Source organism: Melospiza melodia, chromosome 4, assembly GCF_035770615.1.
Source record: "Melospiza melodia melodia isolate bMelMel2 chromosome 4, bMelMel2.pri, whole genome shotgun sequence".
In the NCBI taxonomy this organism is placed as follows: domain Eukaryota; kingdom Metazoa; phylum Chordata; class Aves; order Passeriformes; family Passerellidae; genus Melospiza; species Melospiza melodia.
Genome location: NC_086197.1, coordinates 54,472,056 through 54,498,626, shown reverse-complemented (window position 1 = coordinate 54,498,626; position 26,571 = coordinate 54,472,056). Strand labels below are relative to the sequence as shown.

Below are 26,571 nucleotides of genomic sequence, written 5' to 3'. Positions count from 1 at the left end.
GCATTGTCAGTGTCATCTGGAGGAGCACCAGTGACCAGATATATGTGATAAATCAGTGTTTGGTGGATTAGGATGGCTGCTTCCTGCCCTGTACAGCCCTGTCAGAGGACCCATCAGGAGCAGCAGCTTGATGTGCTGCTCTCTGAGATAACATACCATCTCCTACTAGGCTCAGGATACCTACAGATGAAAGACCCATCAACTTCTGCAAATTTATTTTTCAAACCCTACATGCAGCATCCTTTTTCAAACACACCTAGCAGTGACTTAATAAAACTCATCTTCTCTACACAATCTTTTTGTTCATCTGAGAATGATTCTTCCTGCTGAGATACAATCAGACATGGAGTCAGAGGTGTTGTAGGAAAAAACTACCACAGAGGATTTTGGCTCCGTACTCATAACCTACCCTTATATTTCAAGACTTACTTCCTACAGATTCTTATAAGCCCCAAGCACTCACCCATTTTGCTGCCAGGCTGCACACTGCTTCAAGTGCCCATCCTCATGGAATGCTGTGCAGGAAGGACATTTGGTTTGGTCTGAGTCAGAAAAGGGTCAAAAATAATTTAAAATTTGTCAGCAAGGAAATGAAGGGACAGCCCTGTCATAACATCTCTTTGAAAGAGGCAAAACCCCCTCTGCAGCACTGCTTGTTTCTGGAAGAGGAGCTGCCATACCTGTTCGTGTGCAGCAGGTGTGGAGCAGAGTGTGTGCAGCACAGGGGGTGCAGCAGAGTGTGGAGAACATTTTGTGCAGCACAGCCTCCTCCCAGGCACGCCTGAAGCACCCACTGCACTGCACCTAAAGAGCTTCCACATTATTTGTGACAGTGAGTGGAAAGGAAAGAAAAACCAGAGCACAGGTCAGGATAGTAAAGACAGACTTGGCACACTGTGAGGAGACAGCCAGAGTGGACCCACAGTAAATCTCAAAGAGTGACTGCAAAAGAGCTCCCATCTTTCCCAGAAAGAACAGTCTGTCCCTAGAGCCAGCCCTGCTCCCCACCCCTGTGCCATCAGGGAGAGGGACAAATCCCAGCTAACAGCACCATGGCTGAGGTCCTGCAGCCCCGTGGGCACCCCTGCCAGGCAGCACTGGGGGCCAGGGCAGCCACAGTGTGCCAGCTCTGGAACCAGACACTCACTCAAACCCCTGCATGCTGCACCAGGCTGATAAAGCAATTTTCCCCACACCACTGCCTCACTCTGCACTCTTCCCACCCACGTGCCACTAAAACTGGGGAGGAGGGTACAAAGGAAAATCAAATTTGCACTAATATTTTATGCACAGCGACCCATAGTATGATTTTTTTCTTTGTTTCAGTTTAGCTTCGTTTCTCCAGGATAATTAGTTTTAGCAACACTTCAAAAACCTTCTCAGCCTCACAGAGCCATAAGTTTCCAAATGGTAATTGTCACATCAGCCTGCACTCTGATGTACAAAGCTTTTAGTGGTCCTCTCTACCTCCCTGCTTTAAGACTATTTCCACAAACACTCCACATCCATGCCTGATCCTTCCCGCTCCTGTTAGTAAACACTTTTTCCCTCACACTCTTCCTTTCAGCTTCCCCATGCTGCCTGACAGGATTTGGTTTGAAGGTGGACAAAAAAGAAATGATAGACTGAAGGTGGCCCTATTACTGGCTGCTGCATTACAGCTTTCCAAAGCAAGAATGCCTGTGCATATGTAACATAGCCAAGGATATAGGCCACATACATTGGCCAACCATCAGCTCATACAGGTCTTTCCCTGGCAAGGCATTTACATTCACATGGTTTGATAGTCTGTCAAGTGATTTGTTTCTTCAGTAGAATGCCCAGGCTTTTTGATGACACATTTGATGCACTTATTTTCAAATTATCCAAGTCCTCTATTTTAAACCATTCATACCTATTTGAAAACTTAATCTCTCTCTTGAGAAGGCCTTTTCTTCCCGTTTTTGAGAACTGCCCAATTTTTTTCAATTAACCCTAATTTAAAAGAAACTGAGAAATAAGCAATCATCATTTTTCATTGCACTGAAAGCCTCTGCTCTGCATAAGGAATTACAGTGATCCTCTGGCACCCTCTCTTGTAACTAGCACCATCAAGGTCCAGAACAAAGCCACTGGAGCCAGGAAATCCCTCCATGCTCACAGACAGGGTCCTGAGTAAACCAGCCACCTGTCAGTCCCCAGCACAGAGAACTTCTCCAAACACAGGTAAGACCCTGACAACTTGAGTTAGGGTTAGACAACCATCTCCCCTTCCCAGACCCCATCAAATATTGGCTACCTCACCTCTAATCTCAATAGCACTTAATTGGGAATCCAGTTCTTACCTATTACATCAAGAGGGAGCAGCATGGATGTGCATGTGCAGGTTTGTCTGCTTCTTTGGGGCAAGAGTAGCATAACCTTCCCTCTTCACCAGGCACTGTGATCACTCACTGGCTGAGGTTTTGCTTCTCACTTCAGGCTGGTGAGACCCAGCATGGGACTGGGATAAAGCAACCAAGGCAGAGGAGAGCAGGAACCCATGAAATACTTGGCATTCCTATGGAAACACAACCAGTTTTGTACCTGATCCAGGGAGAATCACCCTTCCATAGGAAGGAGCCTCCCACATTTTAACAATTCTCCTGCTTCCCTTTTAGTCGTGAAATGGCTCAAAAAAAAACAAAAAAAAAAAAAAGAAAGAAAAAAACAGTTTAGCATTGGGGGAGTTTATCATGGGCTATCTCTTAGAAACAGAGATGGTTCTTTCCATCCCTAGCAGATGGAAACTAATGGCACATTATGCACCTAACCCTGGCAGGGACAGAAAAACAGCTGCAGGAAAGCAGATCTGAATTCCCCAAGCCCTTCACAATGCAGCCAGCTTTCTAATGTGCTTTAGAGCATGTGGTGGCGTAATGGAAAGGTTTTATTAACACAGAACCTGCATAACTCAATTGTGAGTTTTAACCCAGCACAAATCACATCAGTAAAGCCTGTCTGCCTAATCCCCATTCTACAGCTGCAATAGCAGAGGACGATGGCTCAGCTGAAGGAAATACAAACTGGGACAGCTCCAGTGCTTACTGTGCAATGGCTTTCAGAAGGGTCCTGTATTTGCACACTGGGCAGAAATAGCCTGTAACTCCATCAGTCTGTGGAGCTCCACACCCATTTAACATACCTCAGTTAATTAGTTAATTTGGGATTGAGAGGAATAGCGGATTTGACTTTTCAAACAAGCTGTGGGTCTGCTGGTAGATAAAACTAGCACTGGGATATAAAAGAAACAATGGGAATGATTCCACTGATTGATGAATGGAAAAAGATATTTACTTTTACAAATAAACTTTAGGTTTTCTGATAAACAAAATTGGACATTGAAAGATGAAAGAAACAATGGGGAAGAAAAACCCTAAATTCCATGAGAATTAAAATTTAAAAGGGAGGGTTATACATTAGAGGGAAATCTTTGGTATCAGGGATATTGGGAAGTCTGTACCTCTCTAGTACCTCAGCCAATGGGGAAAGAGAGAAGGGAAATTAGGATAAAAAGGGAGGCTGAATCTTCCAAAAATTTGAGAGACCCCAGGGGAATGCCTCTCCTTTTATTCGAATAAAGCAAAAGAATTCCTCTGTCTCTTTTTGGACATAAAACTCTGATGTTTGTCGATTAATTTTCCTAACAGGCGGGACCTTAAAATCCTCTAATTCCAACCACTGTGGGCAGGGAAACCACCCACTAGATCAGGTTGCTCAGTGCCTCATCCAGTCTGGCCTTAAACCAGGGGAAGAGAAGGTGGCAACTCCTTCAGTCTTGCCAGGGTGACCCAGCACCAGCTGTGGGACAGGACCACACAATTGCAGTCAGAAGCAGCACACAGATCTGTTGTGGCTGATATATGAGGCCACTTGCACACATCTAATCATGTTTTCTGCGATACAGAGATAGCACCAGGCAGGCTCAACCTGGTTTTAAGACACTCACTGAAAACTGCACAAAGCACTTCCTCATAGCAAGGCTAGGATAGAGATATCTCACCCATGGGAGCTAGGCTCCTCAGAAATCTGTAAATGGAAGTAGAGAGATGCCCAACACACACTGTGTATCAGGAAAGCCAGTTAGTAAGACTGAAGACTGGTCTCAAGTTTTCCCTGGAAGACAGTGAGACACAGGGGTTTTATCAGTTACTACAGCAAAAGACAGATGGATTTGGGGCTTGTGACAGAATGATGAAGAGTGAAGCTAAAATCCAGGACAGGGCTTGCTTGACCAAATTCAGTCCCTCAGCTCTGTCACTTCTGATTTCACATTAAAACTTCCACCTCTTCCTACAGCAGCACCTCCAGCTTGCCTTACCTTACAGGCAGGTTAGTGAAACATTTAACTACACTTTTAGGTTCAAGCCTTGGAAAAAGCTCTCCATGCCCCTTTTCTGGTGTTCTGTGAACAGGTTCTCTCTTGAAGCATTTCTGCTCTCTTTCCTTGCCATGAGGTTACCCTGTTTCTAGACCACACAATTATATCATCAAGGTTCTCAACAGCTGTACCATTTCTTCCATGATGACAAATCTAGAGGAAAAAAAAATGTAGATCCCTATTATGTTGCTGGATGTGCAGGGAGAGAAGAACTGTTTATTCATCACTGACCCTTTAGAACAAATATTTTCCTGTCTGGATTAGAAAACATGCCTCATCTGAGTAAAATTTAGCTCAAATCTCCTTTCTGTTTTTCTGTTGCTCTTCAAACAGGGAATTTCAGAGACTGCTTCACTGATGAGAAAGAAATGGATTTGGTTTATTTCAGGAGCGGAGGTTGTGCCTTGGTTCTCTCAGATATATGAAACATCCCTTGATTGTGCAAATGCATCCTGATGGTGTCTTTGTGTTCTTGTCACTCCTGATTTATGGGGGCCTTTTCTACACTCAGAAAAAGAATTTGCATTTCAATTTCCATTACTTGTTTCTCTCCTCACAGCACTCCAGCTCTGGAAGGGAGCTTGAATTTTGGTTCCCCCAGCTGGCCCACATTGCCCTGGCATTGGGGAGGATACAGGAACAGGGGTGCTACAGGCTCTGCTCTGTGGGAACAAGGCTCTTGCTGCCGTGGTCTCTGGTGAGATGTGCCTTTGCTCATGCCCAGCAAGGAGCCCTGGCATGTTTGATCTGGTCTCTCAGCCCTTCCTCCATGCTGTGATGAAGGGGAAGGCCACAGCCCTGTCTCCTGCCTGGTTCCCAACACAGGCCTTGCCTGCACACCCGTTCTGAGAAACGGCAGCCAACAAAGGAGCGAGGACAGCTAGGAACACTCACCCACTCTGCCTTCTCCACTCTTGCAGGGATGGCAGGAGGACAAGCAGGAAGCCTTGGGAATTCATCCCTTCCTTGTTTCCTGCAGGGTTGTGCCTGTTCTAAGGTGGGCTTGGAAGCAGACTCCTATCCAAAACCACCCAAAAGCATATCCTACGTCTTGGACAGGGATCCAAAAGCCACTATCCCTCTAGGCCTCATCTTCACCCCTCCTGCAAAGTTGGTGGCTGCAGTAAGTTCCTGTGCCGGCCCAGGCACTGCTCTCTCAGCCCTGCACTGTCTCTTCTCATTTGTGCAGTCTGGCTGGGCTGTCACAGCAGCCTGGGCACCTACAAACCCTCCGAGCCTGCACAAGGGGTGGGCTTGGAGCCAGCAATGTGTGGGAAACCACAGGGGCTGCATTGCAGGCCCCACCAGCCACCTCACAGCTAAACTGGGGCTTTGAGAGGTGTAGCTCATGTCTACCTAGGAAACATTAGAAGCTTTGAAAGAAAAAAAAAATGATAAAAGATAGCTTCAGAAACGGGGGAGGAGTTGCCAGGACACATCAAGCTTTAAAGATGTGAGTTGCAGAAATACATTAAGGCTGGTTGTTCAGAGCTGTCAGCCCCACAGCCTTTGTCAGAACTGAACTCAGTTAAAAATAAGAGAAGCAAACTGAATCTTATTGAACATTTGTTTGGACATTAAGGCCACAGATTCCTAATAGGCTGTTGGAAGTCAAACGTCATGGGCCATAAGCCTGTGTCATCTTAATTTGCAATGGCCTGAAACAATGTATTCAAGAATGCATTTTGCTTTGACTTGTTTGAAGTACGTTTGTTTTGACCTAAGGGTTTTGACTATCACCATTACCATGTTGACTTTTACATTAACATATAAAGCCAAAGGAAATGTGTTGAGCTGATTAAAACATGCACATCATTTCCAGGGGGCAGAAGGGTGACAATAAGTTTGTGCTGACTTCACTGAATCAGCAATTTCCAACTGAACCCAGTTCCAGGGCAAAATTCTCCAGAAGCACAATTGGGAATCATCATGCTGTCCCCAGTGTTCATCTGAGACACTACACACTATGTCTGGACAGTTTCAAACACCCAATTTTGGCCCCTTTTTCTCCACTGGGTTCCTTTTCTTTTTTTGACTTTCAAATGTTTGTACAGAGTGCTGAAAGCCATCATGTTCAGCAGCATCTGCCCTATTTATCCAGCTCCCAGCTGGCTGCAGAGTAGCTTTCATCAGTGGGTCTGAACTCACAAATGCTGACACAGAGATTATCCACCCTGTGAAGAACAGTTTAACCAGATTAATCTGTGGGAGGCCCCCTCAGCCTCTTCCCTGCAGAGCCCTACAGCAAAGGATTGGCATAATCTATGATTGGCATAATCATAAAATAGCTCTCAGAGCCCATGGTGTACGCTCCCCTGGGAGGAAGCTACCTGATTCCCCAGGAGGCTCCATCCGCTTTTCCAAACTGGACTTGGCGGCTTTGCAGTGCCCACCCTCCCCTTTCAGGGAAGGGCCAATCCTGAAGGACAGAGGTGGGGTGGGGCAGGAGATGGCATTCGTTTTCCATCCCCTAGAGCTGGCAGCCCTGCTCCCAGCACAGTATATCATGGTAGTAGGGACACAGAGCAAAGCCCCATAGCCCTCAACCCCTTAAACCTATCAGGTTTACAGCAGGGTGAAGATAGGGGAATTACTGACAGGCCTTTCTCACCTGCTGACTCCAATTTGCTTGTTTCCATTGCAGCAGATAAAGAAACAAACCATTTAGTCAGCAAATCCAAGCCCAGGAATCAATCACATTCCCTCAGCACCTCTTGCATTGTCAGAGGAGACAGAAGCAGGAAAGACCAATCAAGTAACACCTTATCCAGACTTAAACAAGGGAGAAAGGTTTGGATTAGCATTTCTACAACTACCTCTCTCTTTTTTCTTTTTTTTTTTTTAACTCCCCTCTCCCCGCTTCAAGCCTAGCTTTAAACATCTCAAAACAGGCTGATTTTAAGGTGAACTAGATATCCTGGCAATGGATGATGACTAATACACTATGAATGACAGAAACTTGGTGGAAGACTAAAAAGCAAATTAGATGTTATAATACCTGGAAGCAAGTTATACAGAAAAGTGGGTTCAAGCCAAAGGGTTGAAGGAATAATGCAGTCTGTTCAATACCTTGGTGAGTTAATTCAGAAAACCTTAAAACTCTTAAAGGGGAAAAATATGTGCAGAAGATCATACCATCAACTCTGCATGAATTCACAACCCCAGGAGCTGCAATACATTTATAATCCCATACTGCACATCTATCATCAGGGCTGCAGCTAAAGACAGCTGGGTATGCAGTTTTGAAAGAACACACAATTTCTAGAAAATTAAGATGGTGGAATTCACCTGTAAGCTGGCACAAAGAACACAACAGCCCCTCAGCTCTTTAAACAATTGCTTCTTGGAACAGCTAATTCAAGCACCCACAAGGAAAAGCTGCAACTCCTGACTTAATTTTCAGGAACATGCAGGAACTAAATCAAGAAGTGACAATATCTGAGCCCTTAAGTAATATGGTTCACAGTGTAATTAAGTTCAGTGGCCTAGGAGGAGGCAGTGAATCAAGAGATACACGAATGACACTAGATTTTAGAAGACTGTTCAGAGCACAAAGGGAGTCATTCAGAAGGACATTAATTCAGAGTAAAGGAAGCAAGTGCTGTACAGATGGTTTAAATAATATATAAATTGTGTGGGAAGAGAGCTCGTGGTGGGGTCACAGAGTCTGTAGAGGATACAGGATATTTTGGGGAGTTCAAAACAGCCTCTCAAGATCAGACAGAATTCTTGGGTGTTGGATTGAGACTTTACCAAAGCAAGGCAGATGGCCAACACAATGATAAGTGACACTGTCAATTTAAACAAACTGATTATCCTGGAAAACCCACATTAAAGCTGCTCCAAGTCCTCTCACAGGATTTTAAGAGGCAAGTGCACAGGAACTGGGCTCCCCACACTGAGCCAAGCACAGGAAAAGTGCCCAGCTGCAAAAGGACCAGAGGAGGAGGGACACAGATAAGCAGTTGGCTATCTCAGGTGGCAACAGTTTTTGCAGAACCTGAGAGGGTTCAGAGAAAGGTGGCAGAAGTGATGGACAGCCTGGGAACACTGTTGTCTCCAAGGAGGGGGAAACTTTGGGTTGGTTTCTTGTCCCTTTTACCAAGGAAATCCTCTTCCCCGCTACAAGCACCAGCTGCATTAGCAATAGCCTTGGTTCCTGGCAGGCAGGGCTGTCACCACAGTATATTGCTGTGGAGATTTTTGATCTGCTATTGCATTGGTCCTACATCTGCTGCAAAGCACACAAAAATATTTCACAGCCTCTGACGTGCGAGAGTACATTTTTGGCAGCTCATTCTGGACTTAGCACAGGGGCTCATGATTGCAGGGTGCCTGATAAGGCAACTCCAGCCATCCCTTTTGGTCCTGAGCTCATCTGAACAGAAAAAAAATATAGAAGTGCATGAAATAATAAAAGCAATAACAGGCAAAATTCTGTGCTCGCAGCACAGGGCCAGGAGGATACACAGTCATTAGGAGATGGCAAATCCAACCTGGCAGAAATGAAATACTGCTCTGCTCTCACTCCCCTCCTCCCAATTTCAATATATGATAAAACAGCAGAACTCTGCCACAGAAGGCAGCAAGACCAGGATTGCCACATCACTCAATACAGAACCAATCAATTCACAGGAAAATAAATCCAGATGCAGAGTTATCATTACTAGACAGTCAAAGCCCCATCACTTACACCCATCTCTAACCCATACACAGGGAACAAATCCACACTTGCCTGCAGCAAGGTCTGGACACCTTTTTGTGAGGTGCTCCCTGCTGTGGTTAATCACCAGCAGTTATGTACTACACCAGCTCAGCCATTCCTCTTTCATCCAAGCTGGATGACATTTATAATCAAGGCAATCACATTTACTGCTTGATTTTTTGAAGTGCCTAAGCATATTGGAGTCCTATGCAGAAAAGCAACTTCTGAGCCAGAGGATGAAGCAAGTAAAGGGCAGCTACGAGTCACAGCAGATAAAGTGGGCATCAGCATGAACTTCTATGATGCTCATTTGAATATTTTTCTGCTTCCAGGATCAGTTTCCTCTCATTATTTTGAGTCAGACCTTTACAGATCAGGCCAGGCAAACCCTGCTAAACAGCCCATTTTCGATTTATAGAAGCATTGTTTCTATTAGTACAGCTGCTATGCTTCCCATGCTAGTTAACAGCCCAGAAGGTAGAAACACCTTTCAGGCACCAGTCAGGCACTTGTCACCTTCCCTACCAGTCACTGTCAGAGACACCACACCAGCATATCAGACTCAATCCAGCACCACACATGCCCATATCCGTATCCCTTTCCACATCAGCTTCCTCTGTGAGATAAACAGGCAGAGGAATGTTTGCTTAGCTCTGTGCCCAAGGAAAGTGCAGCTACAAGATGGTATTGCGCTGAGAACTGCTGAAGTGACACAAGCCAGTTCCAGGATAAGTAGATTGCTTTGCCAGCCTTTTTTTTTTTTTTTTTTTTTTTTGCATTGCTTTATCTAGCTCAGTTAGCTTGACTGCCAAATGCCCAAGCCTCCTCTGAGCTTCCAGCTCCTTTTCAGTCATGGCACTTGACCATCTTTTCTTTATGGATTGCCAGACAATGAGAACAATGCTCCCAGTTCCTAATTAATTGGATAGTCATTTCCTTATCATTGAAAAGGTGTATGCATGCAGGACTGAAGCTTACACACACGTACTGGGAGCTGCTAGAGCACATTGCTTCCTTTCAGTGTAAGATTAGTCTAAATCTCAATATCGTCGCTCCCTGCCTGCTGCTGCTTTTCACTGCTCCCAGGATATTATTTATTCCTTCTCACATCCCTCGGGGTATTCCTCATCTCTTTTTCCTCTTGCATCACTTCCCACTTCTTCCACCCCCCACCTACTTTCCCTGCCCCACTGTAACAATTCCAAATTTCTTCTCCTCCATTACTCTCCTGCCACTTGCTAGATGTCACTACTTTTATTCCTGCGCATTTCCACCTTTGCCCTAACATATTCTCACTTTGCAGCCCTCCCTCTTCTCAGGAAAGCAGAGCGGGGAGGGAAACACCGCCTCTCATTTTTATACAGAACATAAACCCAGCCTGTTTTTAGATCAGGCTCTGACAGCCAGAGCACTAGAACTGCCTGGGATAGCTAATGATCTCCTCTTCTGCAAAGCAAACCATGAGCTTTTTTCTTGGCTCATTTTCTTTGACCTTAGCACAGTCTTATATGCTGAGCACCTCCATCCTCCTGGAGATCACCGCTGGCATCTCTTGTTCCTGCCCAGCTTCCCCTCATTTGTGCTTGTGGGGTCGGGCCAGAGCCAAGGAAACAGTGATAGGGCTTCCAGTCTGACTGACTAGCAATTAGCATATTCTCTCAATTTTGTGCTTGAGCTGATGCTTCTCTCCCTAGAAATCACAGAATATTCTGAGTGGGAAGGGACCCAGATGGATCATCAAGTCCAACCCTTAAGTGAGTAGCCCATACCAGGACCAAGCCCATGACCTTGCTGTCATTAGCACTGTGCTCTCACCAGCTGAGCTCATCTCAGCACGAAGATGCAAGTCAGCAGTGTCAGGGATGTGCAGCAGCCAGGCCCCTTCCCTCGAAGGATCCTAGCAACACAGTTCCCAGTGCCTTTGAGCTCGGTTAAAAGTGCCACAAGCCACGACGAGGCATTCGTCAGCCTAACACCTTCACATGCACACAGCTCTTTGGAGCATACAAAATATTTTGTCCCTTTCCTCCTCCAAAAGCCTCCAGCATTTCTACAGCCTTAAAGTAAATCCCTCCTCATCCCTGGGACAGAAACTTTTCCTATTGTTGAAAATTCCTTCCAGGCTTCCCCTTGACTTGTTGCTAAATCGAACAACCCATAATTAGAACTTTTAATTCTTTCCTGCTAGAAAGGGGAAAAAAAAAAAAGAAAATAAAAATCAATCCATCTAGATCCTTTGGCACTTGCCTTGTTTTCTCTTTCACTGCTCTTCCTGTTTTGCTCTTCCCAAAATCCCTCCCAGAACTCAGAGTACTCAATGTGTAACAACTGCAACCACACAAGAAAAAGGAGGACTACATGCCAGATCTACAATGTGATTTCTTGCTGTGCTCAAAACAAATTCTTTAAAGTGGGGACCATCTTCTCTTCCTATGTTTACACAAGGTCTACCACAGCCAGTTCCTGATCCTCCCACATGACAGTAAGAGCAAGGTGCTCTGAACTGCAGAATTTAAGCTTTTGCAGTTTTTGTCTCTAACCCCCAGGAGCCCCCTTTCCAGGAACAGGTCTCCGTGCCTGTGCTGCTCAGGATGACCCTTCCTACCAGCTGAGACACAAACATGAGGTATCACTTGTTCTGCTGCTCACAAAACTCATCTCTTCATCCTCTCTGGGTTTGCCCACCTACCAGCACATCTCAGATCAAACCCTCCTACAACTCTGTGCACTCTTCATCACACCACAATGTTCTACACTTCCTCCCAGCGTTCCCAACATCTCCTCAAGAGTTTGCCAGCATACCTAGGTCAAATCCTTGTGCCCACCAGTGCACCCTACTCAGCACAAACACCCTCCCAGCCTGGCAAGTGTTGGCAGGCACCCCAGCTGCTCCTGCTCTGCATGGGTGCTGTTTGGCCATCTGGCACAGCAGGCTGCCTGCACAGGTCACTGCCTTTCAGCAGCTGCTGGACCAAGCAGAACAGACAGCGTCTCTGCTCTGCCCATCCTTCCTTGGGTGAGGACATTAGTATGACTGCTCTCCTCCATCCACCCACCTGAGACTGAAATCAGCCAAAAGGTTCTTGCAGGGGAGCATTGATCACCTCCATTTCCTTAGGAAACAGAGCTAAAAATACCAGTAGTAATAGCATTAACAGTGCAGTTCAAAACTGCAATGAACTTTTTTTCTGATACTTTGATTCGTAACTCCATACCTAATTTACTTACCTTTATTACCTGTAGGACTCTCCCAACGTGTGCTGTACATCTGAATGGCTTTCAGATGTACAGATGGGAACAGTTATTTAGGGAGAAGCCTAATTAATAATCATTACAGTTTTCCTGAGTCTCCCTTCACTGCAACCTTCATCCACACTTTCATTTCCTCTTATCCTGACCCATTTCCCTACTTTGCCTCAAGTCCCACTTCACTCAACCATGCCCTCAATATCACTCTTATTGTTCATGCTGTACAAGAAAAAGCTATCATCTTTCTTGCTCTTGAATAGATTCATTAATCTCCAATTCATTTAGAAGAAACTAGTTTAAATTTCGCCTTTTAAAAGTTTTGTCTCCGGCCTCTTTTCCATCCTCTTGTGCACTAAAAGTGAAACAACACTGCTGAGGGCTGAGAGGCCAGGAGGAGAAGCAGCTCAGGAACAAACCAGCACAGTAAAACCCAAAAGCTTCTACTCCCAAATATTACACCAATTAATCTCTAAATAACTTGCAGTATGAGGCCATTCCATCACTAAAAAATTCAGTAACGTAACCCAAATTGGGGAATTAGCAGGCTGCACTTTGCATTTGGAAAGCACCCCAGAAACCTCTATACAAGTTAGGTCTCACAACTGATATGAAATAATCTTTAGAAAGCATGGTAAGCATAGTATCTAAACATCTGGAAGAACATGCTGTGACAAACTATTTTTTTAATGCACTAAAGAAAACAGTGTCTTACCACCCTCTGAATATTTCAAACGTGACAAGCTCGTGAATGAATAAAATTGGTCAATGTTTGTACCACATCAGTGCTAAAATCCTTACTATGGCAGTGAATTTTGTGAGAGATAAAGACTCATTTCTAGGCTGTGTCACATTTTACTTAAACACACTTAGCTGGAAATGAGAACACACAGCAAGTGACAAAATTGCAGACAACGCCAAGTTATTTGATGTAGCCAAGACCAAAAGGAATAGGGAAGAACCTGAGTGAGACCCAAGCGAATAGACTGTGATAAGAAGTTATATTCAATGTTGCTAAATGCAAATAATACCTCTAAAGAGGAGAAAACTGCATATTATTCACACATCTTTCAAATTTATGAAATAACTCTCTTACCAAAGAAAGGAATCTAGATGGCAATAGGAACAGCTGAATGCTGAGCTCAGCTTACTGTGCAGCTGTGGCAAAAAAAATAAAAAAAAAAATAAAACAACCACGATGTCAGAACACAGGAGAAACAGGATGAAGCAATACAAAGACTGTGCTGAGCCCTCTATAATTCAGGGCTGGAATCACACTCAGATTATTATATGCAATGCTGATCACCATCTCAAAGAGGGGGGAAAAAATGGGAGAAAAATGAAATGGGGAGGGTAAGTAAAAATAAAGCTATGACCAGGATCCCACTGTGCAATTTTGGAGGAGGTACACTGACAGCTCTTGCAGGTTGAATACCCATCTTAAGGCCATTCCCTGTGTCCCTGTCTTCTCCACTGCATTTCAGGAAAAAGAGACTCCTGGATTTGCCCCCATGTCACTCCCTATCCAGGTGGTTCTGTTGTTTTATGACTGGCCCACAGAAAAAAAAAAAAAATCAATCTTGCATTGAGTTTAACTCCCGTGTATATTAAAGCTCATAGCTGGAAACATCTCTTGTTTTTGTCAGTGGTTCACTTCTCCCTTCCCTCTACTGTTGCTATTATTGAATTCCCCACTTCTGTTATGTAAAGTAATTTGTGCTATTGTGCTCAGAGAATACAGCTAGCACAGTAGATAGCACACAAAATAAGATGATATTGTGTCACTTATCTGCAAATCTGTGCTTAAAGCAGAGGAGAAAGGAGGAGAGAGGGTGCCTGCAGGAACAGCAGGTGGGGGTCTGTGAGGGGACCTGGCCTAGAGCAGTGAGGTGGGCACTGCCCCATGGTCCTGCACGTGCCACCAGCTGCCCAGGGGACATGGCACACCTGTACTGCAGATCCTGGGTCCCCACTGTCCCTGGTGATGAGCACCAAGGGGCAGATACATGGAGCAAAAGGGGTCTTCCATCCCTCCCTTCCAATGCCAGGGAAACAGGCTGCAGCAGTGCAGGCTCCTGGCAGCTCAGAGGGTTGCCCAGCTACTGGATCATGTTTTGTGTGCCTGAAAGAGGAGCTGTGGCAGAAATTATAAAACTCTCCTCCTTTTGGATGAAGGAAAGGATTTTGTAGCACATGGGTTTGCTTTGGCTAATTAAAAGCACGAGGCCATGCAAGGAAAGCAGCACTCTAATAGCTGAAAATAGCTGGAATTAAAACTAATCACGAGCATTTAGCGTGCTACAGATAAAGATGTTTGAAAGTGTTTCAGCCAGGGGCCTGTGGGCTGCCTTTGCACAGCTACAGGATAAAAGGTACAGAGTCCCTCCCTGATGCAACATCACACCCACCTTCCTGCTGGGTGCTTCCCACCTTCCTTGGGGGCTTAAGGGCCCTACCAGGGGGCACAGAAAGCACCAGGGCTTCACTCGTCAAGGACTAAATCTTGTCACACCTCGACACAAAGGCACCTCAGTGCTGGGTAAGGGAGTCTCCAGACTGTGCATCCACAGGGCATGGAGTGGGTATCTCCTTTTCAGCATGGAGATGGACAATCTCCAAGCTCCTACAGTAATGACCACATCAGACAGCCAAGAGCCACCACCTTGTTGAGGGAGGGTGTCTAATTCACCCCAATCCACCTCCCACCTACCCCAGCCTGAAGCCATGACTTGGGCAGCAGCTCTCTCCTCCTCCAAACCCTGCTCTGACACAGACCCAAAATGGGAAATCACTTGGAGCACATGAATGCTCATTGTTCATGGGCCCCTGGTCAGACCAGCTGATTCATTACTGGGGCCTTTCCTCTTACCACAGTAAGTCCTTGGCTCCATTGAAGATTCGCCCAAGTGTGGACAGAGCACATGTTTGGAACAAGGTTTTTTATTAAATTTGAGGTTACATAAGGACAGTGCACCCTTTCCAGCTTCCTAGAAGTCTCCTACATCTCCATTTTCTAGCATCCTCCTACAGGCCCTAATAATGAATGATTTATAACAAAATTCAAAAGAAAGGGGGACTCAGCTTACAGTTCTAAATGGCTTCTCCCTACAAATTCTATTATTCCTTTTGCTGATTTTCTACCTTATTTCTGAATATTCAAATTGCTTCAGAAATGCCTTTTAATTAATTAATATTATATTTCAGCTACTGAGATGCAAAGATGTACAAGTGAATGATTCTAGCCCATAATCACACAGTCAAAACCACACTGGAAGTAAAAGAGCTTTTGAACAGGCTGTATTTTTGTGAACCTACAGCTCAGTGGTCACACCAAGCCACAGAGGTGAGGACACCTGCTTGCATGAAGACGAGCATCCACCGTGAGAAGAGGTGCAAAGATCTGTCACACCACAATGGGACTGGGAATTTAAAGTACACATCAGAGCCTAGACCGGTGGAGCACCACTTTTGCAGGCATGCTCTCTGCCTTTAACCATGCTCAGCAATGCCTAAGACCACAGGAGGACTGAAATTATTCAAAGTGCCCTCCTGTGTGACAGATGGACAGCATGACAGTTACTCTGCAGACCTAAACAAGATTCCAGTGTTTCAGCAGCACCTGAAGCATATGTTCAGTCATGAGGAGTATCTGGCCATAGAAACTCAGAATGCTTTGCTTCTAATTGGCCTGATTTAATGGTACTAAATGATAGAAGGCAGACTGTCACTATTTCCCAATGGATAAGAAAAGTGGGGAGTTTTGTTTGCTTTCCCTAAAAGGGGCAAGTTTTTTTTTTTATACAAGCAGCAGTTTCCTTTGCAATAGCTTCCACACAGTATCAAATCATCCCTTTATTTCTGATGACAAGGTCAGCAGCTCCACCTTACCTTCAGAGCCCTTACCACTCCCAGCAGACTGTCTCTCCCACGTGCCAAGTTCATAGCAGAAATGATGAGCCATATCCTTTTCCTTTAGGGCCTGGCAGGGGGACAGTCAGCTGTCAGGCAGGGTGATCCCCACTCACATGCCACACTGGCCACATCAGACAGCTTGCTTTACCGCAAGGAAAGGCTCAGGAGTGCATGTTCTGCCCAGCAGGAGGGGCAGCTGACAAAGAACATGCAAGACTGTATTTGCAGGACTTTCACTAGTAGGTGAAGGAAAGCATTTCTTTCCCTTCATACTGAACACTTGCTAGACCATGCATGGATTAGCTCTGGATGTGTCAGCACAAGAAAGATGTTGACAAACTGGATCAGGTTCAGTCTAGGGCCACCAGGAGGCTGAAGGACTCACCCTGCAAGGAGAGGCTGAGAGACTGAGGCTTGTTCAGCCTGGAGAGATCTGAGAGAACTAACAGCCCTCTATCCAGTGCAGAGAGGAGATGGAGGCAGGCTGTTTACTGCACTGTGTAGAAGGATGAAAGGAAACAACAGTTTTTAAATGAAATGGAAGCAAAAGATTCTTCCCTAGTTAGATAGTGCAGCTATTGCAGCCATTGCCCAGAGGGGTGCTGCAGACTCCACACGTGAGGTTTTCAAAACCCAGTTGGACAAAGCCCTGCCTAAGTTCAATGCCCACCTTGCTTTAAGCAGGAGATTGGACACCTGAGGGATGCACTGAGGACCCTTCCACTCTGAAGGATTCAATGATTTTTTTTTTCTCCTCAAAACTACAGCACCAATTTCCTTAATTTTTAATCCCATCCAGACATACAGTGAACATCTCAATAGTTAAATAAAATGGCCTGAAAAACAAAACCTGTTCCTTAATCTCACACACACACAAAAATCAATAGATATATCTGAGGGAATTTTCTCTCTCTCCATCCTACACAAAGGCAATGTCCCTCTGCCCTCTACAGAGAGCATCCTTTCCTGAGGACAGCTGCACTATTTGATCTTTCACTCTTGTTTATTGTGTTATAGCTCTACAGCTACCCTTGCTCTATGATTTGACAGCCGTGTTCTCTTGCCAGAGAAGGAAGAAGTTTCTCTGCTATGACATGAAGAGATGTCACTTTTGCATTCCTGTCGTTTTCCCCAGATGCACATCACTCTGCCAGTCTGAGGGAATGTGCATATTCACACAAAGTTGGAAATGAATATGCCTGAATCAGCCCCTAGACTGGGCATGCATACACAGCCTTGTGCTAACACACCCACCCACTCAAAGATTAACTAAATTTTGACCTGATTGCATCCAATTAACCTGAATTTCTCACTTTCTTGCAAAGCAGTTTCCTTCGCAAGCCCGTTGGCCTTTACCTCATGGCAATATTCTAAGTGTGATGCCCTAGAAAAATGCAATGCAATGAGAGAAAAATAAAGCAGAGAGCATAAATGGAAGGAAAATGAGATAGAAGAAGCAGGAAGATGTGTAAATAGAATAAAGAAAAAGGAAAAAAGGGAAGGGAAATCAAAGCTAAATAAGGCACAGAAGCAAAGTATGTAAATCTGGTAAAAGTCATGGGGGCGCAGCGGATCGAAGAGTTACAGAAATATATTTGGACCAAGAGGAAAAGGCTCCAGTCTGGGGGGCAGGAGAGACAACACAAAGCCAAGTCCACAGAGCTAATTAGAAGACATATTAGAGAAAGCTACAAGCTACAATCAACAGAGATTGAGTTCCTGGAGCCCATCTCTCCCCAGAGCTTCCCAGACAGCTGCCAGCCTCCTTCAGTGCAGGCACAGCCCTGGCACAGCAGATCCAGCACGAGCTGGGACATCACATCCCATGGTGACAGAGCAGAAAGAATGGGGGCAGATGAAGATGGAAAGAGAGCAAACCAGAAATGGTATTAATGAGACCAAGCCCATTTATCAAACAAAGCAGGAAAGAAATAGAGACTTATTTTTGGATAGCGCTTCTGAAGTGAGTAACCCTGCCCCCTCCCTGCTTGGTCCTCTAGCCCACCTCCCTCCCTCAGTTCAGTGCTCTATTTTGGGTATAATTACACACTGTGCACAGGGACAGAACACACCAATATCTTCTCTGGTGCAGAACTCAAACTCCTCTATTTTACCTTTCCCCCTTTTCATTTTGCACAGGCTTAAAAGGAAAAGAAAATAATTTTGTTTCTCAGATTAACCAGAACACCATTTGCTTTTTCCCCCCTTCAATCAGGCCTCTGTGCCTCAGTGTCAAGGCAGCTCTGTCAATCACGAGCAAAGGTTTTATGAGATCATTTTCTTTAGCTCCTTTTAAAAGAGGACATAGACTGAAAGGGGGAAAATGTAAACAAATACAAAGCAAAAAAAAAAAGGAGGAACCAAGAAGACAAGAAGGGGAAAGGACGTTGTTTTCTGCAACAAAACAAAGGATCTCACCCAGATTCTGGAAACCTTTTCTGCTGCTCTGGACATGTGCCCCCAATACCACTGGAGTCCACCTGACCAGCCCAGCTTGTCAGTCTTGGTGCAACACAAGGTGTGCCAGGCCTGGTACATATCCTTGGCCACTGAGGTGGGAGGTGGCAGCAGGGAGAGACCTGGCACACCAGGGAACACAGGGCTAGAGCAGCCCATCCCCTACAGAGACCACCTCACATCAAGAGAGCAGCATCCCCCCTACAGCCCTGGGCTGTCCCATGCACGAGCTGCAAACCTCATTTGGAGACAACCTGACCAGAAGGGAGAGCATCAGTTTTGTGGACAGCACACAACAAATCCTATGAGCGGGCTAAAATAAATTAGATCCTCCCAAGTCACAGGTCAGAAGTGCCAAGAGCCCACACAAGATTAAAGAGAAGCTGGCACCACTACAAAAAAGCCATGCTGATGACAGCCAGGATAGACCTGCAGTTTCCACCTACTTCTTGTCACAAAATAAAGCCTTTCTTTGCCCAGCCATCCAGCTCCAAAGCATTCCTCTGCTGCTGAGACCTTGCAGTTAGCACTACTAATTGTTTGCACAACTGCAGTGCTTACATGCCCTGGTCTAGTCAGGGCCCATATCCCAGATGCTACACAAAGGGAAAAAAGAGATGATGCCCTCCCTCCACCACAACCACCAAGCAAATCTCAGCAGCAATACGAAATTGGGGTGGAGGGGCTGGGTGTTCCCCTGCAACCTTTAAGAGCAGGCAATGCAATCCCTCCTTGCTGCAGGCTCCCAGCAAAGCAGGCATGCATGGCTTCCAGATGAAGGGGAGAATGACAAAACAGGGCACAGACAGGTGTCAAGGCAAGGAGCCTCTTTTGTGCAGAGAGGTACTGGTGTGGGACCTTCCTCCTTTGTTCTTCATCAATGGAAAGATGAATCAGTAGATGCATATGACAGACTTAAAGCTCAAATATGTCAGTCTGAGGAAATACGGTTCTTTAGTGAAGAGATTAGGTTCATACACAGAATACAAAAGGCCCCAGCAAGGCACAGACTCATGTGGAAAGCTGATTTAACCTTAACCCAAGCCACAGAGATTTAAAAGAAAAAAAAATCTATTAAATGCAAATTCATTTTACAATTAAATGCAAATTTAGGCTTGAGACAGCAGAAGCAGCTATTCCAGGTGACATCGTTGGGAAAAGAGACAAAGAAATTCCCAGAGCCAAAAGATACAGAAAACTAAAGCAATCACAGATCAAACTAGAATTGCAGAGAGCCAACTCCACACCTCATCACAGCCAAAAGAAGATCCTCTGCTGCAGCTGTAACAGGCTTTACACAAATACAAAAATAAAACCAGAAAACACTCAGCATTTAGTCAATTGCATCACCAGTGCTTACACACAAGAACTCTTTTCTCAACCTCAAAGTTACATTACAGCTACAGACAAAACCTCCTGCGTGCTTGATCAGCACTGGGACAGTGATTCACATGTTTGGGAGCTGTGGTGACCACAGTACAAACTGCTTCAGGAGCTGGACTTCCACAGTCCTTGTGGGTCCCTTCCAGCTCAGGATATTCTGTGATGCTGTGATTGCAGCTACAGCTGAATAGAGCCAGAACTCTGTCTTGTTATCCAGACACCAGTGCTCTGAGCCACATTAATCATCAAAAGTAAATAGCACATCTAAGGAAAATGCACAGAAATTGTGAGGCAAGGCATGCTGCTTATTCAGGACTCGAAATACAAGTGGAAATAACTATTTCCACCCTGGTCACAGAGGAAAAAATTAGCAGTAGCACTTGGTGACAACTTTCCATACAGTGCACAGAGATTAATGTGCTGGTCCTGTGTCACTGCAGTGCCAGACACAGGGACAGGGCTGCAGGTCTCTTCTGTACAGCACGGCTCTCTGCAAGGCCCTGCAGAGAAACACAGGGCTCCTCTGTGGAATTGCCCTCCCTTCATGGACTGCATTGAGATGGAGGCCAATCTCCTCTGAGTCACTCAGATGGGACTGGAAAACAAACTCCAAGCGGGAGGAAGAGGAGGTGGGAGCAGCCTTCAGGCTCGGGGGTCAGCTGTCAGATGCATTTCAGAGGCAGAGCCTCCAGAGAAAGCAGCTTTTAAAAACAAATTTGAAGAAAATCTCACCTCTGCTGTGTACAAATATTCATCTTCCAAGCTGCATGGATAGTGAGGGATGAGGGTTTCATCTCTGCTGACATTAAAGCAGATGAGTCGCAGACTCCCAAGGCACAGAAGCAGGGGCTCCCTTGCATGCACGTGTTCCCAGGCTGAAGAGCCACGGGGAGTCCCTGCTGAGTGACACACACTGAGTGCACACAGCAGGATTTCTGCTGCAAACACCTTTGCGTGGTCTTTTACATCCATGTGGCCTCCTTGCAGCAGCTTTGCTTTGATACCTCTGCCAACAGGGACTCAAGTAGGACCAAGGAATTCAAGAGATGGATACTAAACACCTAGGAACTTTCCTCAAGGAGACAGAGCTAAAAATTTTATTTCTCCCAGCGTGCAGAAGCTGTAGTAGTAGATAAAGTCTGAAGAGTTGTAAAAAAAGTAAAGCTTCCTGTAAAGCTAGTTTATGTCTGTTACTGAAAGTGTGAACACTGCCTGAGAAAGCCCACTGCTGAAGAGAAAAGACAAGTTCCCAAAAGACACAGGACATTATATATGCAGGTGCATACAAGCATTTTGGCAGAAAGCAAGGATTAAGCTTAAATTAATGATCGTGCAAGTTGTTTGGATGTCATAGAGAGCTCTCTAACTGGCTTTAAATCTCCTCTTCAGGTCTTGCAAAGACTGACTACTTAGATCATTACAGAATTACAAATTAGTGCATTTTAATTATTAAATAATGAATTTCTAATTAGGGTAATCCATTAGAGGAACAATTAGCGAACAGGGCCTAATTCTCCCTGGTTTATTTCACTTCTCCTGGATTCTGCCATGAACATGATATAACAAGTGGTAAAGAGCACCCTACAGACAAGCTTTGCTACAAATACACATGCATTAACTCGTAAATGCATTAAAAGCACTCTTTCAATAGAAAAAGCCATTTGCTCTCCACAACTGAGATTCACGAGATGACACAGCTTTCAGCAAGCCACACCACAGCTAAACAACAAACCATATCACAGATTTCCCAAGACCAGATTGCTGCTCTTCTCCAAGTTCACTCAACCCCACCTTTTGAGATAAAGGTCACAGATGTTAAAATATTCTGCCACAGTAACAAATCTCAGTGGCTTTCCCTAATCATGCTTCACTTATCTACCTATCCTCACACTACAGGGTGGTTTTCTGCTCCCAAGAGGTGCCGAGCCTTTACTTGTTGAGAGGAAGAGGATTATGGGGAAAAACTGGATGGCCACTCACATGTCGCACGGGATGCTGAGAACCTCAGCACGCTGGCATAGCTGCCCTCTGGTGCTGCAATGGTCACATGCAGGCTTTTGTGTCTTGCCACGTGCTCAACTCGAGTAACCCACACACAAAATCCATAGGCTACAGGCTGATCACAGCTGCACTCACCCATGCAAGAAACAAAGTGAAGAGATGGATCTTCCACATGATAAACTTGTGTGCAGGGTTTGCATGTATACATGGAAAGCAGGTTTATTTCATGGTCACGTGTGCACAGAAAAGCTAATATGAATGGACATATAAATATATGCAAAGCTTTAAAAGCATACATTTCACATCTGCTGGAGCATCCAGCAGCACTTTGGTTCAGAAAACAATATGGACATTCCTTTGTGCTGCTCACTGCAGGGCAAACAGTTCATTTCTACATGTAAATCACTATTCATCTTTATTTCAAAAGCCCAGCTAAGGACAAACACACACACACACACATAAGACAGGCAGATATCACAGAAGAGAATTCTTTACCTATGCCCAGCTAGAAGCCAAGCAACAGCCAAGCTCTGGATCATCCTCTTTTATAGAAAACTTGACTTGCAGTGAACAAAACTTAAAACAAAATAAACGCCATGGAAGAAACAGCCATATCAGAATCTAATCTGCAAAGATTTGTGAGTGTGATAAAAACTGAACGAAAAAAATGCAACTCTACTAGTAAACAATAGAAACACTCCAGAAAAGTGCTGGAATTTGGCCTGCCTCCAGCAGTGGGTTTGAGGGATGTAGAACAGTAAAACACACTGGTCAACAGGCTAGCTGTAAACTGTAATTTAAATAAGTCAGCTGTAATGCCAGCACCATCTATCCCTTTCCCTCCCTGCTCCCAAGACAACCCCAAAGGTTCAGGAGGCATTTGTTCCCTCAAGAGCAGCAGCTAGTTGCATTTGGATTGCAATCTCGACATAGAGCTAACAGAAAGCACATCCAGGGGGTTTGTAACCTTGCTTTCAAACATAGTACTATATAGGAGAGAGAGAGAGAAAGATTTAGCTGGCTGAAAACCTTTTGAAAGGTTGTATGCCCTTTAGCTTAGTTTATTTTATGCTTACCTTTTAATACAGAATAATAAACTCCCTGATCTAAAATTACAATCTCATAAATATCAAACAGATGGCTGTGAGCTCCTCTTTAGAGCATGCTTTGGAGCAGCACCTAGACTACAATATACAATGCCAAAGCTGAAAAGATGATGGATCTTCTTTCACCTAACAGATCCACTGTGCTTTTCTAAAAATGACTATGTAGTGATGCATGGGAGGTAGCAAAAAATTGCCCTTTATTTCCAGGTAAAGTACAAACAGAGAAAACTCATATCAGGGGAGGTGATTGTCCTCCCCTGCCCTGCTCTCATGAGAAGCTCCCTGGAGTTCTGTGTCCAGCTCTGGGCCCCAAACACTGGAACCTGCTGGAGCTAGTCCAGAGGAGAGCCACAAAGATGATCAGAGGGCTGCAGCACCTCTCCTGTTAGGAAGGACTGAGAGAGTTGGGGTTGTTCAATGAGGAGAAGAGAAGGCTCTGGGGAGATCTCATTGCAGCCTCTCAGTCCCTGAGAGGGGTAGAAGGGAGCTGGAGATGGACTTTTCACAAGTGCATGTAGCAACTGAGCAAGGGTGAATGGCTGCAAACAGAAGGAAGGGAGATTTAGATTAGATAATAGAAGAAAGTCTGTACTATGAGGGTAGGGAAAAGACACTGGCACAGGTTGTCCAAAGAGCTGGTGGGTGCCTGATCCCAGGAAGTGCTCAAAGCCAGGCTGGATGGGGCTTTGAGAAACCTGGTCTAGTGGAAGGTGTTCATGCACATGACAGGAGGGTTGGAACTCAATGTTCTTCAAGGTCCCTTCCAAGCCAAGCCATTCTGTGATTTTATGAAAAGCTGAGCACACCCACATCAGCAATTGCTTCAGAGTGACATCTGTCAGTATGGAGGTAACAGCAGACCAGCTGCTCCCACAAGTGGAGCCAAGAGCACTTCCCCACCAACACTTGGACTTGCAGCTCTCAGGCAAGTGTTCCAACTGGCTGTCTCAGCTTTCATTAGAAAATCTGCTGCCTCAAAGGACACCCCAAGCAATTTCAGCAAAGAGTCTTGAAAACTGGCACCATTAGAACAAAAGAACAAGAACTGCACACTCCTTCACCAAAGCTAAAGGTATTTTTTAGTGTTTACTGCTTGTGTGTGCATTACACTACTCAGAGATGACAGCACTTGCATAAGCTGGGCTTTCACAGCTTTGGGGAGTACCAAAACCTGCCCTGGCCTTGTTATTGCTCAGTTTTAAGACTTTTCATACAGAAGTAATGGACCCCCACATTTGTGCTGAGAAGCAGAGGGAAGCTGTGCCCATGTCATCAGGGCACTGAGCACAGGGAAACACTCAAGGTGCTTCATTGCTGTATTTCAGTGCCACAGGTAATGCCACCTCAGAGTGCAGGTGATCAGAGTTTGTGCCCATGTCCAAGGGATGGCAGTCCCAGCCTCAGGAAAGCAGCTGTCTCTCCTCACCCACATCTGCAGCATTCCAAGCCAAATGACAAAGAAATGCCTTGTTTAGCACAAGCAGCAATTAGCAGTTTCCCAGAGATGGCTGACAGCAGATGCACCTTGGGATGGCATTGGCCACTGACAGAAGAGATCAGTGAGAGGAATGTCCCGATATGAAGCAAGACAGATGACTTGAGCAGCACTGAGAAAGAGACACTTGCTGAAATGCATAGTGGTCACTCCTGCCTCGGAAACAAAACACAGGCAACAAAGTGACTTAATTTTACAATGGGAAGGAAAGCTCAAACAGCACACTAGATCATTTACTGCAAACAGAAACACAGGAGACCAACTCTCAGCTCTGAAGTTCTCTAATTACACTAAACCACATTCATTTCACCTTTTTACTTCCTCATCAAGATGCACACAGAGAACCAGACATCCCATTGGACAGCAGATACATATGACTAAAAGAAGCTAAAACTGACAATAAAGAGCTATCTCTATCTCTGCTGGATCCTAGAAACACACCAATGGAAAGATTCAATTTCCCATCACAGATGCCAACAAGTAGACAAACAAGTACTTTTATCCCCCACAAGACATCAGTTATCCAAATGCAAGCAAACCCCGGACTTGCAAACACAGCTGGGCGAGAGGCAAAATAAACCAAAATTTTACTATGACTTACAAAACCATCATTTAGACAATCAACTAGTATGGCTGAGATCAAACAGTTACAGCTGGAAGTCAAAAAGCAAAGCTACTAGCCCTGCTAGCTATGCAATTATGTACTGCAGAGGGCAGCAGGATAGAAAAATAAAGAAAAATCTTTACTTTTGACATTAAATCAAAACACTGATTACAGAAAAAAAATGTAACCACTTGAATTCTGAAATCTGGCTCCATTGGGCTCCTATCCACTTGTTCAGCATTTGGACTTCTCCCTGTATTTGGTCCTTGTTCGTACCACTTTTGTAAAGCAGGGCAGCTATTTTGGCAGCCAGGAGTAGCAAATCCTGGCAGCCAGGCACCATCAGGAACAGGTGTCTGGCTGCTGTCATACCCTGCAGATGACCTGCTCCGTTATGAGCCAGAACTCACTGCAGAGCCTGGATACTCAGGGCTTGCAGCAATCATTGCAGGCCCTGTGGTGTTGCACTTGTTGCCCCAAATAATCCTTTTCTGTGAAAATGAGACTCTTTTCATGGCAAAGCTTCCATGAAATTAAGAAGACTACTTTCTGTTGAAAGACAGTTGTGATGAGAAGCTCTCTGAAAGACATCGAAACACAAAGGCACAGAAGAGCAAACAACGAATATTTACCTGAAATACCCAAGGCAAAGCAGACAGAAGTTCAAACAGGTACATAGACCGAACGGGGATTCCTTCAGTGGAACCATATTTCCCACATGGGAAATTTCCCAAATATTCCCTGTACAGGAAAAGCAGAACTCATATTTCCCTGCTTGCAAAACTGGCAAGAGTTTAACACAGGTGTTTGGCTCCAAAACAATAATTGATGGATGCTCCCACCAAGTGCCAAGGCAAAATTCCCAGTGATCAGCTGTCCCTGAGGAGGCTGCAGCTCCCAGCCCTGCTGAAATTCAGCAAGAGCTGCTCAGCCAAGGGTCTCAGGACTGTCATCTGAGGGAGCAGCTGCCGTGGCACCAACATGATCCATTCCAGTGGGGTGTGGGGCACCGTCAAGGGTGGTTAAGCATTGGAACAGGCTGCCCAGGGAAGTGGTAGAATAACCTCCCCTGGAAGCACCCAAGAAGTAACTGGACTTGGCACTGAGTGCTGTTGTTTAATTGGCACGATGGGGGTTTGGTCAAAGGTTGGACTTGATGAACTTGGAGGTCTTTTTCAAATTTCATGATTCTGTGATTCTAAGATTGGTCATTCAAGCATGTGGTCACTAATTTGGTTATTTTCATTATGCACTGCAGACCAG

General features: G+C 45.1%; 1 protein-coding gene across 1 annotated transcript in view; it reads right to left on the bottom strand.

Moving 5' to 3' along the window:
* CACNA1I (calcium voltage-gated channel subunit alpha1 I) overlaps positions 1-26,069 on the bottom strand; it is a 124,633-nt gene extending 98,564 nt beyond the window's left edge. Inside the window, exon 1 of the mRNA XM_063154580.1 lies at positions 25,941-26,069. The gene's annotated coding sequence lies outside the window, so the exon portion shown is untranslated. The remainder of the gene's footprint in view (positions 1-25,940) is intronic.
* Positions 26,070-26,571: the final 502 nt, after the last annotated feature.